The sequence below is a fragment of the Salmo trutta genome, unplaced genomic scaffold (assembly GCF_901001165.1).
Source record: "Salmo trutta unplaced genomic scaffold, fSalTru1.1, whole genome shotgun sequence".
NCBI lineage: Eukaryota > Metazoa > Chordata > Actinopteri > Salmoniformes > Salmonidae > Salmo > Salmo trutta.
The window spans coordinates 330861-352037 of NW_021822702.1; the positions used below are offsets into that span (position 1 = coordinate 330861).

The 21177-nt window shown below is 35.4% G+C and overlaps 2 non-coding genes across 2 annotated transcripts; both read left to right on the forward strand.

Moving 5' to 3' along the window:
- Positions 1-5184: 5184 nt before the first annotated feature.
- On the forward strand, positions 5185-5257 carry trnam-cau (transfer RNA methionine (anticodon CAU)). The gene has a single exon. It is a non-coding gene; the product is annotated as a tRNA-Met (tRNA).
- Positions 5258-5530: 273 nt separating this feature from the next.
- On the forward strand, positions 5531-5603 carry trnam-cau (transfer RNA methionine (anticodon CAU)). Its single transcript has one exon. It is a non-coding gene; the product is annotated as a tRNA-Met (tRNA).
- The last annotated feature ends 15574 nt before the right edge of the window (positions 5604-21177 follow it).

The window sequence follows — 21177 nt, forward strand, 5'->3', positions numbered from 1 at the left end:
GGAATGGAAAAGAGATACGAGAGGCATCTGACGTTGGCGGTGGAGATTGTGGGTGAGGAGAAAATCACTATGATGGAATTGTTACGTGGAATTAAGGAAGTGTGCGGATCTGTGGTGGGCTGCCGCTTTAAAGCAAACCAGAAATATGAAATAACGATGAACCATGCGAAGGGAAAAGAGAGACTAATGGATGGGTTTAAAATAAAAAATTCACGGATCATGGCGAAGGACTTGGTGAATGATGAACTGGTGGTGTCATTTATGAACTTGCCAGCGTATATTTCGGATGATGAAATCCATGCGAAGCTGAACAACTGGGGTGTGGCTGCAGTCTCCAAGATTAAGCGGAGAGTTTGGCCAGGGACTGATATCGTCGATGGCACACGGTTTTGCAAGGTGAAGTTTAGGGACACTGTTCAGTCGTTGCCTTATTCAGCAAAATTTTAGACTTTGGAGGGGACGGAGTACTTTAGAATAATCCATGATAAACTGTTCAAGGTGTGTAGACTGTGTATTCAGCCTGGGCATGTACTGAGAGAGTGCCAGGAGTTTACATGCAGGAGATGTGGGGAACAGGGACATTATGCGCGAGAATGTAACTTGCGTGACAGAAAGTGTAGAGAGTGTGGAAAGGAGACATGTATTTGCACCCTTAATTTGGTGGATGACAGAGAGCCTGATAAATTTTCCGAAGAGGAGGGGGTGAGTGAGAGTGTGGAGGAAGAGAAGGAGGATAGTGAGGTGGAATTGAGCCCAGATGTAGTTGAGCCCACACTGAGATCATGGGCAGATGATGTGGCATGTGAAACTCCTTTTGGGCCAAGCCTGGATGATGTGGATATAGACCTGGCTCAGTTGCCTAAGGAGAGTGTTACTATTGTGGGAGAGGAAGAGGCCCAGACGGCCTCACAGCTGTCGAAGCCTGTTCTTAATTCTTGCAAAAGAAACCCTGGTAGTGGGAGACCTCTGGAGGCTCAGAAGTGGGCAGTGGACTGTGAATCAGAGACTGGGCTAACTCAAACTCCCCTCTCAAGTCAAAGGATGTCTGATGAAGATATAGACATGGGTGAATTGGAGATTTTACGCTCTAAGCGGTTGTCCACTAAATTAGGGGGAAAAAAGTGTGTTAAGAAGATGAGGAATGCAGATATTAAATGAAAGGCGCAATGTGGGTAAGGTCTTTGTTCCCTATATTTATGCTGAGTGTACTCTCTTTGAACGCACAGGGGTTGGGTGTGATGTCAAAGTTTGAGAAGGTGTGGGCTTTAACTAATGCAGATATTATTTGTCTACAAGAAACTAAATGGTCTGATAAGAAAATGAGTAATGTTAGTAAATATTGGAGAGAGCCTATTTATGTAAGTCATGGGGAAAGAGATGCATGTGGGGTGGCTATTTTACTAAGGAGGGACAGGGTAGATGATGTTAGGGAAATTAAAATGGGATATAATGGACGTCTGATTGTAATTGAATTTAGTTATTGTGAAGTGGTGTATTGATTAATTAATGTTTATGCGGCAAATGTTGAGTCTGATAGGGCTATGTTCTTTAAAATGCTCAGTCAATTGTGTGTGGGAAATTGTATAATTGTAGGAGATTTAAATGTGTGCCTAACAAAATTAGATGTTTCTAAAAGTACAAAGTTTCGTTCGGACACTTCAAGGAGAGTCTTGCTAAATGTTATGTATGAACAAAAACTAAGGGATGTGTGGCGTGAACAGTACCCTTTTAGGAGAGTGTTCTCCAGAAGGCAGATTGTACTGAATGAGATCAAGCAGAGTAGGATTGATTTTTGTTTGGCTGCTGAGGATGTTGTACAATATATACATGATGTTGGGTATAAGTTAAATTTTTTGAGTGATCATGCTTCACTAAGATTTATGTTGGGTCCTAGGGTGACTGGTAGGGGTGGTGGGATTTGGTGTTTAAATGCTAGCTTGCTTAAAGAGGATAAATATATTGATTTAATTTCTAGATGTATTAATAATGAATTAAATAATCAGTTTAAACATGTTAATATTGGGGGGTGGTGGGAGAAGCTCAAAGATACGATAAAAAATGTGAGTATTAAATATGCCAGTCGGAGAAACTCTATTTTAAAGCGAGAGGGTATTGAGTTGTGCAGGAAGCTTAATATTGAACTTGAGAGAGCGGAGACAGAGAAGGATTATGATATAACTGATTTAATTCAAGCTCAAGCTGATGTAAATGAATTTGAAAAGAAAAAGTGTATGGGGGCTATTGTAGGAAGCAGAGTACAGAATGCACTGGAAGGGGAGAAATGTACCTCCTTCTTTTTGGGTTTAGAAAAGAAGAAGCAAGCGAGAAATTATATTATAGAGATAGAGAATGGAAGGGGGGAGACAGTTAATGATATGGTTGGTATTTTAGAAACAATAGAATGTTTTTATCGTGATCTATTTAAAAAAGAATGCTCTGATCAAGGTTGTATTGAAGAAGTGTTGAGCCATGTAGATGCCAGAATATCAGAGGATGAAAGAATTATGTGTGATACAGATTTGACGGTCACAGAGATACAGGAGGCGATATTGTCTGCTGAGAGTAATAAGAGCCCTGGCTCTGATGGCTTGACAAGTGAGTTTTATAAAACGTTTGTGGATATATTGGCACCTGTTTTATTAGAAGTTTACAATCACATGGAGCAATATCAGGAAGTCCTGGAGTCGTTGGCTACCGGCTTAATAACTATTGCGTATAAAAACAAGGGGAGTAGGAAAAAATTTGAAAATTTTAGGCCATTATCTATTTTAAATGCAGGCTATAAGATTTTAACTAAAGTACTGGCTAACAGAATGAATGAAGTAATGGGAAATATTATTTCAGAGACACAGGCGTATAGTGTTCCTGGTAGGGACATAGTAGACATAATATGCACTTTAAGGGATGTTATCAGACATATGAATGTTGAGGGAGGTGTAGTATTGAGCCTTGATTTAAACAAGGCTTTTGATAGAGTAGAACATTCCTTTCTACTGCAAACTCTTCAAACTTTTGGCTTTGGAAGTAGACTGGTGGCCTGGATACAGTTATTATATGGTGCTGCTGTTAGTAGGGTTAAATGTAACGGGTTACTTACTGATGCTTTCCCCTTGGGGAGGTCGGTGAGGCAAGGGTGCCCGTTGTCTGCGGCCTTGTATTGTTTGTCGGTTAAGCCTCTGGTGGCTATCCTTAAAGCAGATGCTCAAATCCGGGGGGTTTTGATCCCAGGAGGTGGTATTAGTATTGTCCAGCAATATGCGGATGACACTACAATTACTGTAAGAGATGTTGAAAGTGTAAATAGAGTGATGGAATGTTTTGAGCTCTTTGGGAAAGCATCGGGGGCCAAGATTAATGTGGAAAAGACTGAGGTCTTGTATATGGGTCTAGTTAATGATAATGGGAGTAGCTATCAATTTAAAAGAGCCAATGGCTATAGTAGAGTGCTTGTTATTCTGGGTATTGATGAAAAGGAGGCGTGTGAAATGACCTGGACAGGTGTCTTAAATAAAATCAAACAAATTCTGTCATTTTGGAGATTGAGAAATTTAAAATTGAAAGGGAAAGTTGTGGTAGCAAATTCTTTATTGTTATCTAAATGTTTATATGTCATGAGTGTGTTACAGATGCCTGAGTGGGTTTTAAAATAACTAAATTCTAGTGTATCCACCTTCTTGTGGGATGGCAAAGGTCCAAGGATATCTAGGTCTACTCTTGCTGCAGATTATAAAGATGGGGGTCTTAAATTAGTGGACATTGATGCTAAACGAAAAGCATTAAGAATTAAAATTACGCAGAAGTACTTATATGGTGAGGAAGAATATGGGTGGAAGAGTTTCTTCCGGAATTATTTGAAGAGGGTGGGCTATTGATGTTTTGGAAGAAGCCTATGTATGAACACGTTCCTATGTTTTATCAGGAGGTCAGAACAAATGTTTTTTATGAAATGTTACTAGTTACTGACAGGCCTGCTGCTGAGAAGATGTGGGTAAACCTGTTTCCAAAGTTGGATGTTAATGTCATATGGAAAAATTTGTACCTACCTGGAAATAAATTGGAATGTGAAAATAATGATTTTAAAATAAGACATAATCGTATATTCACAAAAGTGGTCTTGCATCAAATTAATAAAGAAATAAAAAGAGAATGCGATATATGTGGTAGGGAACCAGAATCTTTATTACACTTATTTGTAGAATGTAAGGAATTGAACATTTTTTTTAGGAAAGTAAAGGAAATGATCATGAAAAATTGGGGGAGTTGTTTTTTGGGAAAATATGTGTGGGAGGAATTGGTTTTATTTGGTGTGTGTGATAAATGGGAAGGGGTTAATGTGCATTTGTTGAATATTGTTTTGAGTTTTGTTAGGTATGCTATTTTTTGTGTGCGGAATTATGCGTTTTTTGAGGGGAAGAGGGTAAGGTTGTGGAGTGTTTTTAAAGCATTGTTTAAGAAGCACATAGATATGTTTTATTGTTATAAAATGGAACAATTTAACTTTGATGAAGCTTTTGTTGATGGGAGTGGGTTAATTGCAAGGATGGATGGTGGAGGAATCACATATAATTTTTGAAAGCATTGTTGTTGTATTTTATTTGTTATTTATAGTTGATAGGAGGATAATTTTAACCTGCCTCATTTTTTTGTGAGGGGAATTTATGAATATGGTAATGACTGTTTTTGTCTACTAGGTTTTATTTTGATTTCTTTGAGTTCTTTGATTTGATAGGGGGTGAATTGTTCACCTGCCTATGTTAGTATAGGGTTCTGAGTATTGTTAATTGTATGGATATTGTAATTCAATCATTTTAAATAAAAAAATAAAAAAATTTAAACAATTTAAAAAAGCGCAGTAGGTAGCGCGTCAGTCTCATAATCTGAAGGCCGTGAGTTCGATCCTCACACGGGGCAGCAAAGCTTTTAAAAAGACAGTGTTGTCTGAAGATGAAGTGAAAATTAATTGTCTTTGGTTTTGGACTTTCAGACAATACATACTTTTGTCACGGTGGAAACCACATCTTAAGGTCCATATCGATATTGATAACTTTAGAATTAAAATAATGTTGATTTTTCAGGGGTTGTGGAATTTCAGACAATACATTTTGGAACGGTGGTTATAACGTCACTGTCAAAATCTGAAGGTCGGTATCGATATTTTTTTCTTTAGATTTGTTGGTGAAATGTGCCTCGTTAGCGCAGTAGGTAGTGCGTCAGTCTCATAATCTAAAGGTTCTGAGTTCGATCCTCACACGGGGCAGCAAAGCTGTTAAAAACACAGTGTTCTCTGAAGATGAAGTGAAAATTAATTCTCACTGCTTTTGGACTTTCAGACAATACATTCTTTTGTCATGGTGGATACCACATCTTAAGGTCGATATCTATATTTTTTACTTTAGAATGAAATCATTGTTTTTTTCTTAGGTGTTCTGGACTTTCAGACCATACATTTTGGCACGTTGGTTACAACGTCACTGTCAAAATCTGAAGGTCGGTATCGATATTTTTTCTTTACACTTAATGGTTTAAATGTGCCTCGTTGGCGCAGCAGGCAGTGCGTCAGTCTCATAATTTGAAGGTTGTGAGTTCGATCCTCACATGGGGCAGCAAAGCTCTTAAAAAGACAGTGTTTTCTGAAGATGAAGTGAAATTAATTCTCTTTGGTTTTGGACTTTCAGACAATACATACTTTTGTCATGGTGGATACCACATCTTAAGGTCGATATACATTTTTTTTAATTTAGAATGAAATCATAGTTTTTTTCTCAGGTGTTGTGGACTTTCAGACCATACATTTTGGCACGGTGCTTACAACGTCACTGTCAAAAAGTGAAGGTCGGTATCGATAATTAAACGATGACTCCGATCATGCCGAACTAGCGACATTTTGGACAGGCCTAAAAAAAACATTTTAGAACCATTTTCACAAAAAAAAATCCGATTTTTTTTCTTCATTTTGTTGACACAAAAACAGTGACCCCGGTCATGCCGAACTATCGACATTGTGGAGAGGCCTAAAAAAAAAATGTAAAACCATTTTCACAAGGTATTGCAGATATTTTTTTTCATTTTCGTGACACAAAACAGTGACCCCGGTCATGCCGACCTAGCGACATTCTGGACAGGCCAAAAAAAACATTTTAAAAACATTTTCACAAAAAATTGCAGATTTCTATTTTTGTCACCAAAAACGATGACTCCGATCATGCCGAACTAGCGACATTTTGGACAGGCCTAAAAAAAAACATTTTAGAACCATTTTCACAAAAAAAGCTCAGGATTTTTTTTTTCATTTTTTGACACAAAAACAGTGACCCCGGTCATGCCGAACTATCGACATTCTGGAGAGGCCTAAAAAAACACATTTTAAAACCATTTTCACAAAAAATTGCAGATTTCTATTTTTGTCACCAAAAACGATGACTCCGATCATGCCGAACTATCGACATTCTGGAGAGGCCTAAAAAAAACATTTTAAAACCATTTTCACAAAAAATTGCAGATATTTTTTTTCATTTTCGTAACACAAAAACAGTGACCCCGGACATGCCGAACAAGCGACATTCTGGACAGTTCTAAAAAAACATTTTAAAACCATTTTCACAAAAATTGCAGATTTCTATTTTTGTCACTAAAAACAATGACTCCGATCATGCCGAACTAGCGACATTTTGGACAGGCCTAAAAAAAACATTTTAGAACCATTTTCACAAAAAAAATCAGATTTTTTTTTTCATTTTTTGACACAAAAACAGTGACCCCGGTCATGCCGAACTATCGACATTGTGGAGAGGCCTAAAAAAAAAAATTTAAACAATTTTCACAAGGTATTGCAGATATTTTTTTTCATTTTCGTGACACAAAAACAGTGACCCCGGTCATGCCGACCTAGCGACATTCTGGACAGGCCAAAAAAAACATTTTAAAAACATTTTCACAAAAAATTGCAGATTTCTATTTTTGTCACCAAAAACGATGACTCCGATCATGCCGAACTAGCGACATTTTGGACAGGCCTAAAAAAATGTTTTAAAACCATTTCCCCAAAATTGCAGATATTTTTTTTCATTTTCGTGACACAAAAACAGTGACCCCGGTCATGCCGAACTAGCGACATTCTGGACAGGCCTAAAAAACATTTTAAAACCATTTTCACAAAAAATTGCAGATTTCTATTTTTGTCCCTAAAAACGATGACTTCGATCATGCCAAAAAAGCGACGTTCTGGACAGGCCTAAAAAAATGTTTTAAAACCATTTTCACAAAAAATTGCAGATTTTTTTTCTTTCAGTTTTGTGACACAAAAACAGTGACCGAACTAGCGACATTCTGGACAGGCCTAAAAAAAACATTTTGAAACAAATTTCACAAAAAATTGCAGATTTCAATTTTTGTCACCAAAAACGATGACTCCGATCATGACGAACTAGCGACATTTTGGACAGGCCTAAAAAAAACATTTTAGAACCATTTTCACAAAAAATTGCAGATATTTTTTTTTATTTTCGTAACACAAAAACAGTGACCCCGGACATGCCGAACAAGCGACATTCTGGACAGTTCTAAAAAAACATTTTAAAACCATTTTCACAAAAATTGCAGATTTCTATTTTTGTCACTAAAAACGATGACTCCGATCATGCCGAACTAGCGACATTTTGGACAGGCCTAAAAAAAACATTTTAGAACCATTTTCACCAAAAAAACTCCGATTTTTTTTTTTCATTTTTTGACACAAAAACAGTGACCCCGGTCATGCCGAACTATTGACATTTTGGAGAGGCCTAAAAAAAAACAATTTAAAACCATTTTCACAAAAAATTGCAGATTTCTATTTTGTCCCTAAAAACGATGACTCCGATTATGCCGAAAAAGCGACGTTCTGGACAGGCCTAAAAAAATGTTTTAAAACCATTTTCACAAAAAATTGCAGATTTTTTTTTTCAGTTTTGTGACACAAAAACAGTGACCAAACTAGCGACATTCTGGACAGGCCTAAAAAAAACATTTTGAAACAAATTTCACAAAAAATTGCAGATTTCAATTTTTGTCACCAAAAACGATGACTCCGATCATGCCGAACTATCGACATTCTGGAGAGGCCTAAAAAAAAACATTTTAAAACCATTTTCACAAAAAATTGCAGATTTCTATTTTTGTCACCAAAAACGATGACTCCGATCATGCCGAACAAGCGACATTCTGGACAGTTCTAAAAAAACATTTTAAAACCATTTTCACAAAAATTGCAGATTTCTATTTTTGTCACTAAAAACGATGACTCCGATCATGCCGAACTAGCGACATTTTGGACAGGCCTAAAAAAAACATTTTAGAACCATTTTCACAAAAAAAATCAGATTATTTTTTTCATTTTTTGACACAAAAACAGTGACCCCGGTCATGCCGAACTATCGACATTGTGGAGAGGCCTAAAAAAATGTTTTAAAACCATTTCCCCAAAATTGCAGATATTTTTTTTCATTTTCGTGACACAAAAACAGTGACCCCGGTCATGCCGAACTAGCGACATTCTGGACAGGCCTAAAAAACATTTTAAAACCATTTTCACAAAAAATTGCAGATTTCTATTTTTGTCCTTAAAAACGATGACTTCAATCATGCCAAAAAAGCGACGTTCTGGACAGGCCTAAAAAAATGTTTTAAAACCATTTTCACAAAAAATTGCAGATTTTTTTTCTTTCAGTTTTGTGACACAAAAACAGTGACCGAACTAGCGACATTCTGGACAGGCCTAAAAAAAACATTTTGAAACAAATTTCACAAAAAATTGCAGATTTCAATTTTTGTCACCAAAAACGATGACTCCGATCATGACGAACTAGCGACATTTTGGACAGGCCTAAAAAAAACATTTTAGAACCATTTTCACAAAAAATTGCAGATATTTTTTTTCATTTTCGTAACACAAAAACAGTGACCCCGGACATGCCGAACAAGCGACATTCTGGACAGTTCTAAAAAAACATTTTAAAACCATTTTCACAAAAATTGCAGATTTCTATTTTTGTCACTAAAAACGATGACTCCGATCATGCCGAACTAGCGACATTTTGGACAGGCCTAAAAAAAACATTTTAGAACCATTTTCACAAAAAAAAATCAGATTTTTTTTTTCATTTTTTGACACAAAAACAGTGACCCCAGTCATGCCGAACTATCGACATTGTGGAGAAGCCTAAAAAAAAAAATTTAAACAATTTTCACAAGGTATTGCAGATATTTTTTTTCATTTTCGTGACACAAAAACAGTGACCCCGGTCATGCCGACCTAGCGACATTCTGGACAGGCCAAAAAAAACATTTTAAAAACATTTTCACAAAAAATTGCAGATTTCTATTTTTGTCACCAAAAACGATGACTCAGATCATGCCGAACTAGCGACATTTTGGACAGGCCTAAAAAAACACATTTTAGAACCATTTTCACAAAAAAAGCTCAGGATTTTTTTTTTCATTTTTTGACACAAAAACAGTGACCCCGGTCATGCCGAACTATCGACATTCTGGAGAGGCCTAAAAAAAAAACAATTTAAAACCATTTTCACAAAAAATTACAGATTTCTATTTTTGTCACCAAAAACGATGACTCCGATCATGCCGAACTAGCGACATTTTGGACAGGCCTAAAAAAATGTTTTAAAACAATTTCCCCAAAATTGCAGATATTTTTTTTCATTTTCGTGACACAAAAACAGTGACCCCGGTCATGCCGACCTAGCGACATTCTGGACAGGCCAAAAAAAACATTTTAAAAACATTTTCACAAAAAATTGCAGATTTCTATTTTTGTCACCAAAAACGATGACTCCGATCATGCCGAACTAGCGACATTTTGGACAGGCCTAAAAAAATGTTTTAAAACCATTTTCTCACAAAATTGCAGATTTTTTTTTTCATTTTCGTGACACAAAAACAGTGACCCCGGTCATGCCGAACTAGCGACATTCTGGACAGGCCTAAAAAACATTTTAAAACCATTTTCACAAAAAATTGCAGATTTCTATTTTTGTCCCTAAAAACGATGACTTCGATCATGCCAAAAAAGCGACGTTCTGGATAGGCCTAAAAAAATGTTTTAAAACCATTTTCACAAAAAATTGCAGATTTTTTTTTCAGTTTTGTGACACAAAAACAGTGACCGAACTAGCGACATTCTGGACAGGCCTAAAAAAAACATTTTGAAACAATTTTCACAAAAAATTGCAGATTTCTATTTTTGTCACCAAAAACGATGACTCCGATCATGCCGAACTAGCGACATTTTGGACAGGCCTAAAAAAAACATTTTAGAACCATTTTCACAAAAAATTGCAGACATTTTTTTTCATTTTCGTAACACAAAAACAGTGACCCCGGACATGCCGAACAAGCGACATTCTGGACAGTTCTAAAAAAACATTTTAAAACCATTTTCACAAAAATTGCAGATTTCTATTTTTGTCACTAAAAACGATGACTCCGATCATGCCGAACTAGCGACATTTTGGACAGGCCTAAAAAAAACATTTTAGAACCATTTTCACAAAAAAAATCAGATTTTTTTTTTCATTTTTTGACACAAAAACAGTGACCCCAGTCATGCCGAACTATCGACATTGTGGAGAGGCCTAAAAAAAAAAATTAAAACAATTTTCACAAGGTATTGCAGATTTTTTTTCATTTTCGTGACACAAAAACAGTGACCCCGGTCATGCCGACCTAGCGACATTCTGGACAGGCCAAAAAAAACATTTTAAAAACATTTTCACAAAAAATTGCAGATTTCTATTTTTGTCACCAAAAACGATGACTCCGATCATGCCGAACTAGCGACATTTTGGACAGGCCTAAAAAAATGTTTTAAAACCATTTCCCCAAAATTGCAGATATTTTTTTTCATTTTCGTGACACAAAAACAGTGACCCCGGTCATGCCGAACTAGCGACATTCTGGACAGGCCTAAAAAACATTTTAAAACCATTTTCACAAAAAATTGCAGATTTCTATTTTTGTCCCTAAAAACGATGACTTCGATCATGCCAAAAAAGCGACGTTCTGGATAGGCCTAAAAAAATGTTTTAAAACCATTTTCACAAAAAATTGCAGATTTTTTTTCTTTCAGTTTTGTGACACAAAAACAGTGACCGAACTAGCGACATTCTGGACAGGCCTAAAAAAAACATTTTGAAACAAATTTCACAAAAAATTGCAGATTTCAATTTTTGTCACCAAAAACGATGACTCCGATCATGACGAACTAGCGACATTTTGGACAGGCCTAAAAAAAACATTTTAGAACCATTTTCACAAAAAATTGCAGACATTTTTTTTCATTTTCGTAACACAAAAACAGTGACCCCGGACATGCCGAACAAGCGACATTCTGGACAGTTCTAAAAAAACATTTTAAAACCATTTTCACAAAAATTGCAGATTTCTATTTTTGTCACTAAAAACGATGACTCCGATCATGCCGAACTAGCGACATTTTGGACAGGCCTAAAAAAAACATTTTAGAACCATTTTCACAAAAAAAAATCAGATTTTTTTTTTCATTTTTTGACACAAAAACAGTGACCCCAGTCATGCCGAACTATCGACATTGTGGAGAGGCCTAAAAAAAAAAATTAAAACAATTTTCACAAGGTATTGCAGATATTTTTTTTCATTTTCGTGACACAAAAACAGTGACCCCGGTCATGCCGACCTAGCGACATTCTGGACAGGCCAAAAAAAACATTTTAAAAACATTTTCACAAAAAATTGCAGATTTCTATTTTTGTCACCAAAAACGATGACTCCGATCATGCCGAACTAGCGACATTTTGGACAGGCCTAAAAAAAAACATTTTAGAACCATTTTCACAAAAAAAGCTCAGGATTTTTTTTTTCATTTTTTGACACAAAAACAGTGACCCCGGTCATGCCGAACTATCGACATTCTGGAGAGGCCTAAAAAGATGTTTTAAAACCATTTTCACAAAAAATTGAAGATTTCTATTTTGTCACCAGAAAAGATGACTCCGATCATGCCGAACAAGCGACATTTTTGACAGGCCTAAAAAAAGCATTTTAAAACCATTTTCACAAAAAATTGCAGATTTCTATTTTGTCCCTAAAAACGATGACTCCGATCATGCCGAAAAAGCGACGTTGTGGACAGGCCTAAAAAAATGTTTTAAAACCATTTTCACAAAAAATTGCAGATTTCTATTTTGTCACCAAAAAAGATGACTCCGATCATGCCGTACAAGCGACATTTTTGACAGGCCTAAAAAAAACATTTAGAACCATTTTCACAAAAAAAACTCAGATTTTTTTTTCATTTTTTTGACACAAAAACAGTGACCCCGGTCATGCCGAACTATCGACATTCTGGACAGGCCTAAAAAAAACATTTTAAAACCATTTTCACAAAAAATGGCAGATTTCTATTTTGTCCCTAAAAACGATGACTCCGATCATGCCGAACTATCGACATTTTGGAGAGGCCTAAAAAAACATTTTAAAACCATTTTCACAAAAAAAATGCAGATTTTTTTTTTTCATTTTCGTGACACAAAAACAGTGACCCCGGTCATGCCGAACAAGCGACATTCTGGACAGGCATAAAAAAACATTTTTAAACCATTTTCACAAAAAATTGCAGATTTCTATTTTGTCCCTAAATACGATGACTACGATCATGCCCAACTGGCGACATTCTGGACAGGCCTAAAAAAACATTTTAAAACCATTTTCACAAAAAATTGCAGATTTCTATTTTTGTCACCAAAAACGATGACTCGGATCATGCCGAACTAGCCACATTTTGGACAGGCCTAAAAAAAACATTTTAGAACCATTTTCACAAAAAAAGCTCCGATTTTTTTTCTTCATTTTTTGACACAAAAACAGTGACCCCGGTCATGCCGAACTATCGACATTCTGGACAGGCCTATAAAAACATTTTAAAACCATTTTCACCAAAAATTGCAGATTTTTTTTTTTTCATTTTCGTGACACAAAAACAGTGATCCCGGTCATGCAGAACTAGCGACATTCTGGACAGGCCTAAAAAAGCATTTTAAAACCATTTTCACAAAAAATTGCAGATTTCTATTTTGTCCCTAAAAACGATGACTCCGATCATGCCGAAAAAGCGACGTTCTGGACAGGCCTAAAAAAGCATTTTAAAACCATTTTCACAAAAAATTGCAGATTTCTATTTTGTCACCAAAAAAGATGACTCCGATCATGCCGAACAAGCGACATTTTTGACAGGCCTAAAAAAACATTTTAAAAACATTTTCACAAAAAATTGCAGATTTCTATTTTGTCCCTAAAAACGATGACTCCGATCATGCCGAAAAAGCGACGTTCTGGACAGGCCTAAAAAAACATTTTAAAACCATTTTCACAAAAAATTGCAGATTTTTTTTTCATTTTTTGACACAAAAACAGTGACCCCGGACATGCCGAACTAGCGACATTCTGGACAGGACTAAAAAAAAATTTTAAAACCATTTTCACAAAAAAATGCAGATTTTTTTTTTTCATTTTCGTGACAGAAAAACAGTGACCCCGGTCATGCCGAACAAGCGACATTCTGGACAGGCATAAAAAAACATTTTTAAACCATTTTCACAAAAAATTGCAGATTTCTATTTTGTCCCTAAATACGATGACTACGATCATGCCCAACTAGCGACATTCTGGACAGGCCTAAAAAAACATTTTAAAACCATTTTCACAAAAAATTGCAGATTTCTATTTTTGTCACCAAAAACGATGACTCCGATCATGCCGAACTAGCCACATTTTGGACAGGCCTAAAAAAAACATTTTAGAACCATTTTCACAAAAAAAGCTCCGATTTTTTTTCTTCATTTTTTGACACAAAAACAGTGACCCCGGTCATGCCGAACTATCGACATTCTGGACAGGCCTATAAAAACATTTTAAAACCATTTTCACCAAAAATTGCAGATTTTTTTTTTTTCATTTTCGTGACACAAAAACAGTGATCCCGGTCATGCAGAACTAGCGACATTCTGGACAGGCCTAAAAAAGCATTTTAAAACCATTTTCACAAAAAATTGCAGATTTCTATTTTGTCCCTAAAAACGATGACTCCGATCATGCCGAAAAAGCGACGTTCTGGACAGGCCTAAAAAAGCATTTTAAAACCATTTTCACAAAAAATTGCAGATTTCTATTTTGTCACCAAAAAAGATGACTCCGATCATGCCGAACAAGCGACATTTTTGACAGGCCTAAAAAAGCATTTTAAAAACATTTTCACAAAAAATTGCAGATTTCTATTTTGTCCCTAAAAACGATGACTCCGATCATGCCGAAAAAGCGACGTTCTGGACAGGCCTAAAAAAACATTTTAAAACCATTTTCACAAAAAATTGCAGATTTTTTTTTTCATTTTTTGACACAAAAACAGTGACCCCGGTCATGCCGAACTATCGACATTCTGGAGAGGCCTAAAAAAACATTTTAAAACCATTTTCACAAAAAATTGCAGATTTCTATTTTGTCCCTAAAAACGATGACTCCGATCATGCCAAAAAAGCGACGTTCTGGACAGGCCTAAAAAAATGTTTTAAAACCATTTTCACAAAAAATTGCAGATTTTTTTTTTCATTTTTTTGACACAAAAACAGTGACCCCGGTCATGCCGAACTATCGACATTCTGGACAGGCCTAAAAAAACATTTTAAAACCATTTTCACCAAAAATTGCAGATATTTTTTTTTCATTTTCGTGACACAAAAACAGTGACCCCGGTCATGCCGAACTATCGACATTCTGGACAGGCCTAAAAAAAACATTTTAAAACCATTTTCACAAAAAATTGCAGATTTCTATTTTGTCCCTAAAAACGATGACTCCGATCATGCCGAAAAAGCGACGTTCTGGACAGGCCTAAAAAAATGTTTTAAAACCATTTTCACAAAAAATTGCAGATTTTTTTTCTTCAGTTTTGTGACACAAAAACAGTGACCAAACTAGCGACATTCTGGACAGGCCTAAAAAAAACATTTTGAAACAAATTTCACAAAAAATTGCAGATTTCAATTTTTGTCACCAAAAACGATGACTCCGATCATGCCGAACTATCGACATTCTGGAGAGGCCTAAAAAAAACATTTTAAAACCATTTTCACAAAAAATTGCAGATATTTTTTTTCATTTTCGTGACACAAAAACAGTGACCCCGGTCATGCCGAACTATCGACATTCTGGACAGGCCTAAAAAAAACATTTTAAAACCATTTTCACAAAAAATTGCAGATTTCTATTTTGTCCCTAAAAACGATGACTCCGATCATGCCGAAAAAGCGACGTTCTGGACAGGCCTAAAAAAATGTTTTAAAACCATTTTCACAAAAAATTGCAGATTTTTTTTCTTCAGTTTTGTGACACAAAAACAGTGACCAAACTAGCGACATTCTGGACAGGCCTAAAAAAAACATTTTGAAACAAATTTCACAAAAAATTGCAGATTTCAATTTTTGTCACCAAAAACGATGACTCCGATCATGCCGAACTATCGACATTTTGGAGAGGCCTAAAAAAAACATTTTAAAACCATTTTCACAAAAAATTGCAGATATTTTTTTTCATTTTCGTGACACAAAAACAGTGACCCCGGTCATGCAGAACTAGCGACATTCTGTACAGGCCTAAAAAAAAACATTTTAAAACCATTTTCACAAAAAATTGCAGATTTCTATTTTTGTCACCAAAAACGATGACTTCGATCATGCCGAACTAGCGACATTTTGGACAGAACTAAAAAAAACATTTTCGAACCATTTTCACAAAAAAAGCTCCAATTTTTTTTCCCATTTTTTGACATAAAAACAGTGACCCGGGTCATGCCGAACTATCGACATTCTGGAGAGGCCAAAAAAAAAATTTTAAAACCATTTTCACAAAATATTGCAGATATTTTTTTTTCATTTTCGTGACACAAAAACAGTGACCCCGGTCATGCCGAACTAGCGACATTCTGGACAGGCCTAAAAAACCAAATGTAAAACCATTTTCACAAAAAATGGCAGATTTCTATTTTGTCCCAAAAAACGATGACTCCGATCATGCCGAAAAAGCGACGTTCTGGACAGACCTAAAAAATGTTTTAAAACCATTTTCACAAAAAATTGCAGATTTTTTTTTTCATTTTCGTGACACTAAAACGATGACTCCGATCATGCCGAACTAGCGACATTTTGGACAGGCCTAAAAAAAACATTTTAGAACCATTTTCATAAAAAAAGCTCAGATTTTTTTTTCATTTTTTGACAGAAAAACAGTGACCCCGGTCATGCCGAACTATCGACATTCTGGACAGGCCTAAAAAAAACATTTCAAAACCATTTTCACAAAAAAATTGCAGATTTCTATTTTGTCCCTAAAAACGATGACTCCGATCATGCCGAAAAAGCGACGTTCTGGACAGGCCTAAAAAAATGTTTTAAAACCATTTTCACAAAAAATTGCAGATTTTTTTTCTTCAGTTTTGTGACACAAAAACAGTGACCAAACTAGCGACATTCTGGACAGGCCTAAAAAAAACATTTTGAAACAAATTTCACAAAAAATTGCAGATTTCAATTTTTGTCACCAAAAACGATGCCGAACTATCGACATTTTGGAGAGGCCTAAAAAAAACATTTTAAAACCATTTTCACAAAAAATTGCAGATATTTTTTTTCATTTTCGTGACACAAAAACAGTGACCCCGGTCATGCAGAACTAGCGACATTCTGTACAGGCCTAAAAAAAACATTTTAAAACCATTTTCACAAAAAATTGCAGATTTCTATTTTTGTCACCAAAAACGATGACTTCGATCATGCCGAACTAGCGACATTTTGGACAGAACTAAAAAAAACATTTTCGAACCATTTTCACAAAAAAAGCTCCGATTTTTTTTTTCATTTTTTGACATAAAAACAGTGACCCGGGTCATGCCGAACTATCGACATTCTGGAGAGGCCAAAATTTTTTTTTTAAAACCATTTTCACAAAATATTGCAGATATTTTTTTTTCATTTTCGTGACACAAAAACAGTGACCCCGGTCATGCCGAACTAGCGACATTCTGGACAGGCCTAAAAAACCAAATGTAAAACCATTTTCACAAAAAATGGCAGATTTCTATTTTGTCCCTAAAAACGATGACTCAGATCATGCCGAAAAAGCGACGTTCTGGACAGACCTAAAAAATGTTTTAAAACCATTTTCACAAAAAATTGCAGATTTTTTTTTTCATTTTCGTGACACTAAAACGATGACTCCGATCATGCCGAACTAGCGACATTTTTGACAGGCCTAAAAAAAACATTTTAGAACCATTTTCATAAAAAAAGCTCAGATTTTTTTTTCATTTTTTGACAGAAAAACAGTGACCCCGGTCATGCCGAACTATCGACATTCTGGACAGGCCTAAAAAAAACATTTCAAAACCATTTTCACAAAAAAATTGCAGATTTCTATTTTGTCCCTAAAAACGATGACTCCGATCATGCCTAAAAAGCGACGTTCTGGACAGGCCTAAAAAAATGTTTTAAAACCATTTTCACAAAAAATTGCAGATTTTTTTTCTTCAGTTTTGTGACACAAAAACAGTGACCAAACTAGCGACATTCTGGACAGGCCTAAAAAAAACATTTTAAAACAAATTTCACAAAAAATTGCAGATTTCAATTTTTGTCACCAAAAACGATGCCGAACTATCGACATTTTGGAGAGGCCTAAAAAAAACATTTTAAAACCATTTTCACAAAAAATTGCAGATATTTTTTTTCATTTTCGTGACACAAAAACAGTGACCCCGGTCATGCAGAACTAGCGACATTCTGTACAGGCCTAAAAAAAACATTTTAAAACCATTTTCACAAAAAATTGCAGATTTCGATTTTTGTCACCAAAAACGATGACTTCGATCATGCCGAACTAGCGACATTTTGGACAGAACTAAAAAAAACATTTTCGAACCATTTTCACAAAAAAAGCTCCGATTTTTTTTTTCATTTTTTGACATAAAAACAGTGACCCGGGTCATGCCGAACTATCGACATTCTGGAGAGGCCAAAATTTTTTTTTTTAAACCATTTTCACAAAATATTGCAGATATTTTTTTTTCATTTTCGTGACACAAAAACAGTGACCCCGGTCATGCCGAACTAGCGACATTCTGGACAGGCCTAAAAAACCAAATGTAAAACCATTTTCACAAAAAATGGCAGATTTCTATTTTGTCCCTAAAAACGATGACTCCGATCATGCCGAAAAAGCGACGTTCTGGACAGACCTAAAAAATGTTTTAAAACCATTTTCACAAAAAATTGCAGATTTTTTTTTTCATTTTCGTGACACTAAAACGATGACTCCGATCATGCCGAACTAGCGACATTTTGGACAGGCCTAAAAAAAACATTTTAGAACCATTTTCATAAAAAAAGCTCAGATTTTTTTTTCATTTTTTGACAGAAAAACAGTGACCCCGGTCATGCCGAACTATCGACATTCTGGACAGGCCTAAAAAAAACATTTCAAAACCATTTTCACAAAAAAATTGCAGATTTCTATTTTGTCCCTAAAAACGATGACTCCGATCATGCCTAAAAAGCGACGTTCTGGACAGGCCTAAAAAAATGTTTTAAAACCATTTTCACAAAAAATTGCAGATTTTTTTTCTTCAGTTTTGTGACACAAAAACAGTGACCAAACTAGCGACATTCTGGACAGGCCTAAAAAAAACATTTTGAAACAAATTTCACAAAAAATTGCAGATTTCAATTTTTGTCACCAAAAACGATGCCGAACTATCGACATTTTGGAGAGGCCTAAAAAAAACATTTTAAAACCATTTTCACAAAAAATTGCAGATATTTTTTTTCATTTTCGTGACACAAAAACAGTGACCCCGGTCATGCAGAACTAGCGACATTCTGTACAGGCCTAAAAAAAACATTTTAAAACCATGTTCACAAAAAATTGCAGATTTCTATTTTTGTCACCAAAAACGATGACTTCGATCATGCCGAACTAGCGACATTTTGGACAGAACTAAAAAAAACATTTTCGAACCATTTTCACAAAAAAAGCTCCGATTTTTTTTTTCATTTTTTGACATAAAAACAGTGACCCGGGTCATGCCGAACTATCGACATTCTGGAGAGGCCAAAAAAATTTTTTAAAACCATTTTCACAAAATATTGCAGATATTTTTTTTTCATTTTCGTGACACAAAAACAGTGACCCCGGTCATGCCGAACTAGCGACATTCTGGACAGGCCTAAAAAACCAAATGTAAAACCATTTTCACAAAAAATGGCAGATTTCTATTTTGTCCCTAAAAACGATGACTCAGATCATGCCGAAAAAGCGACGTTCTGGACAGACCTAAAAAATGTTTTAAAACCATTTTCACAAAAAATTTCAGATTTTTTTTTTCATTTTCGTGACACTAAAACGATGACTCCGATCATGCCGAACTAGCGACATTGTGGACAGGCCTAAAAAAAACATTTTAGAACCATTTTCATAAAAAAAGCTCAGATTTTTTTTTCGTTTTTTGACAGAAAAACAGTGACCCCGGTCATGCCGAACTAGCGACATTCTGGACAGGCCTAAAAAAACATTTTAAAACCATTTTCACAAAAAATTGCAGATTTCTATTTTTGTCACCAAAAACGATGACTTCGATCATGCCGAACTAGCGACATTTTGGACAGGCCTAAAAAAAACATTTTCGAACCATTTTCACAAAAAAAGCTCCGATTTTTTTCTTTCATTTTTTGACATAAAAACAGTGACCCCGGTCATGCTGAACTATCGACATTCTGGAGAGGCCAAAAAAAAAATTTTAAAACCATTTTCACAAAATATTGCAGATATTTTTTTTTCATTTTCGTGACACAAAAACAGTGACCCCGGTCATGCCGAACTAGCGACATTCTGGACAGGCCAAAAAAACCAAATGTAAAACCATTTTCACAAAAAATGGCAGATTTCTATTTTGTCCCTAAAAACGATGACTCCGATCATGCCGAACTAGCGACATTCTGGACAGGCCTATAAAAACATTTTAAAACCATTTTCACAAAAAATTGCAGATATTTTTTTTCATTTTCGTGAAACTAAAACAGTGACCCCGGACATGCCGAACTAGCGACATTCTGGACAGGACTAAAAATAATTTTTAAAAACATTTTCACAAAAAATTGCAGTTTTTTTTTTCATTTTCGTGACAGAAAACAGTGACCCCGGTCATGCCGAACAAGCGACATTCTGGACAGGCATAAAAAAACATTTTTAAACCATTTTCACAAAAAATTGCAGATTTCTATTTTGTCCCTAAATACGATGACTACGATCATGCCCAACTAGCGACATTCTGGACAGGCCTAAAAAAACATTTTAGAACCATTTTCACAAAAAATTGCAGATTTCTATTTTTGTCACCAAAAATGATGACTCCGATCATGCCGAACTAGCCACATTTTGGACAGGCCTAAAAAAAACATTTTAGAACCATTTTCACAAAAAAAGCTCCGATTTTTTTTTCTTCATTTTTTGACACAAAAACAGTGACCCCGGTCATGCCGAACTATCGACATTCTGGACAGGCCTATAAAAACATTTTAAAACCATTTTCACCAAAAATTGCAGATTTTTTTTCTTCATTTTTGTGACACAAAAACAGTGACCAAACTAGCGACATTCTGGACAGGCCTAAAAAAAACATTTTGAAACAAATTTCACAAAAAATTGCAGATTTAATTTTTTGACACAAAAACAGTGACCCCGGTCATGCCGAACTATCGACATTTTGGAGAGGCCTAAAAAAAACATTTTAAAACCATTTTCACAAAAAATTGCAGATATTTTTTTTTCATTTTCGTGACACAAAAACAGTGACCCCGGTCATGCAGAACTAGTGACATTCTGTAAAGGCCTAAAAAAACATTTTAAAACCATTTTCACAAAAAATTGCAGATTTCTATTTTGTCCCTAAAAACGATGACTCCGATCATGCCGAAAAAGCGACGTTCTGGACAGGCCTAAAAAAGCATTTTAAAACCATTTTCACAAAAAATTGCAGATTTCTATTTTGTCACCAAAAAAGATGACTCCGATCATGCCGAACAAGCGACATTTTTGACAGGCCTA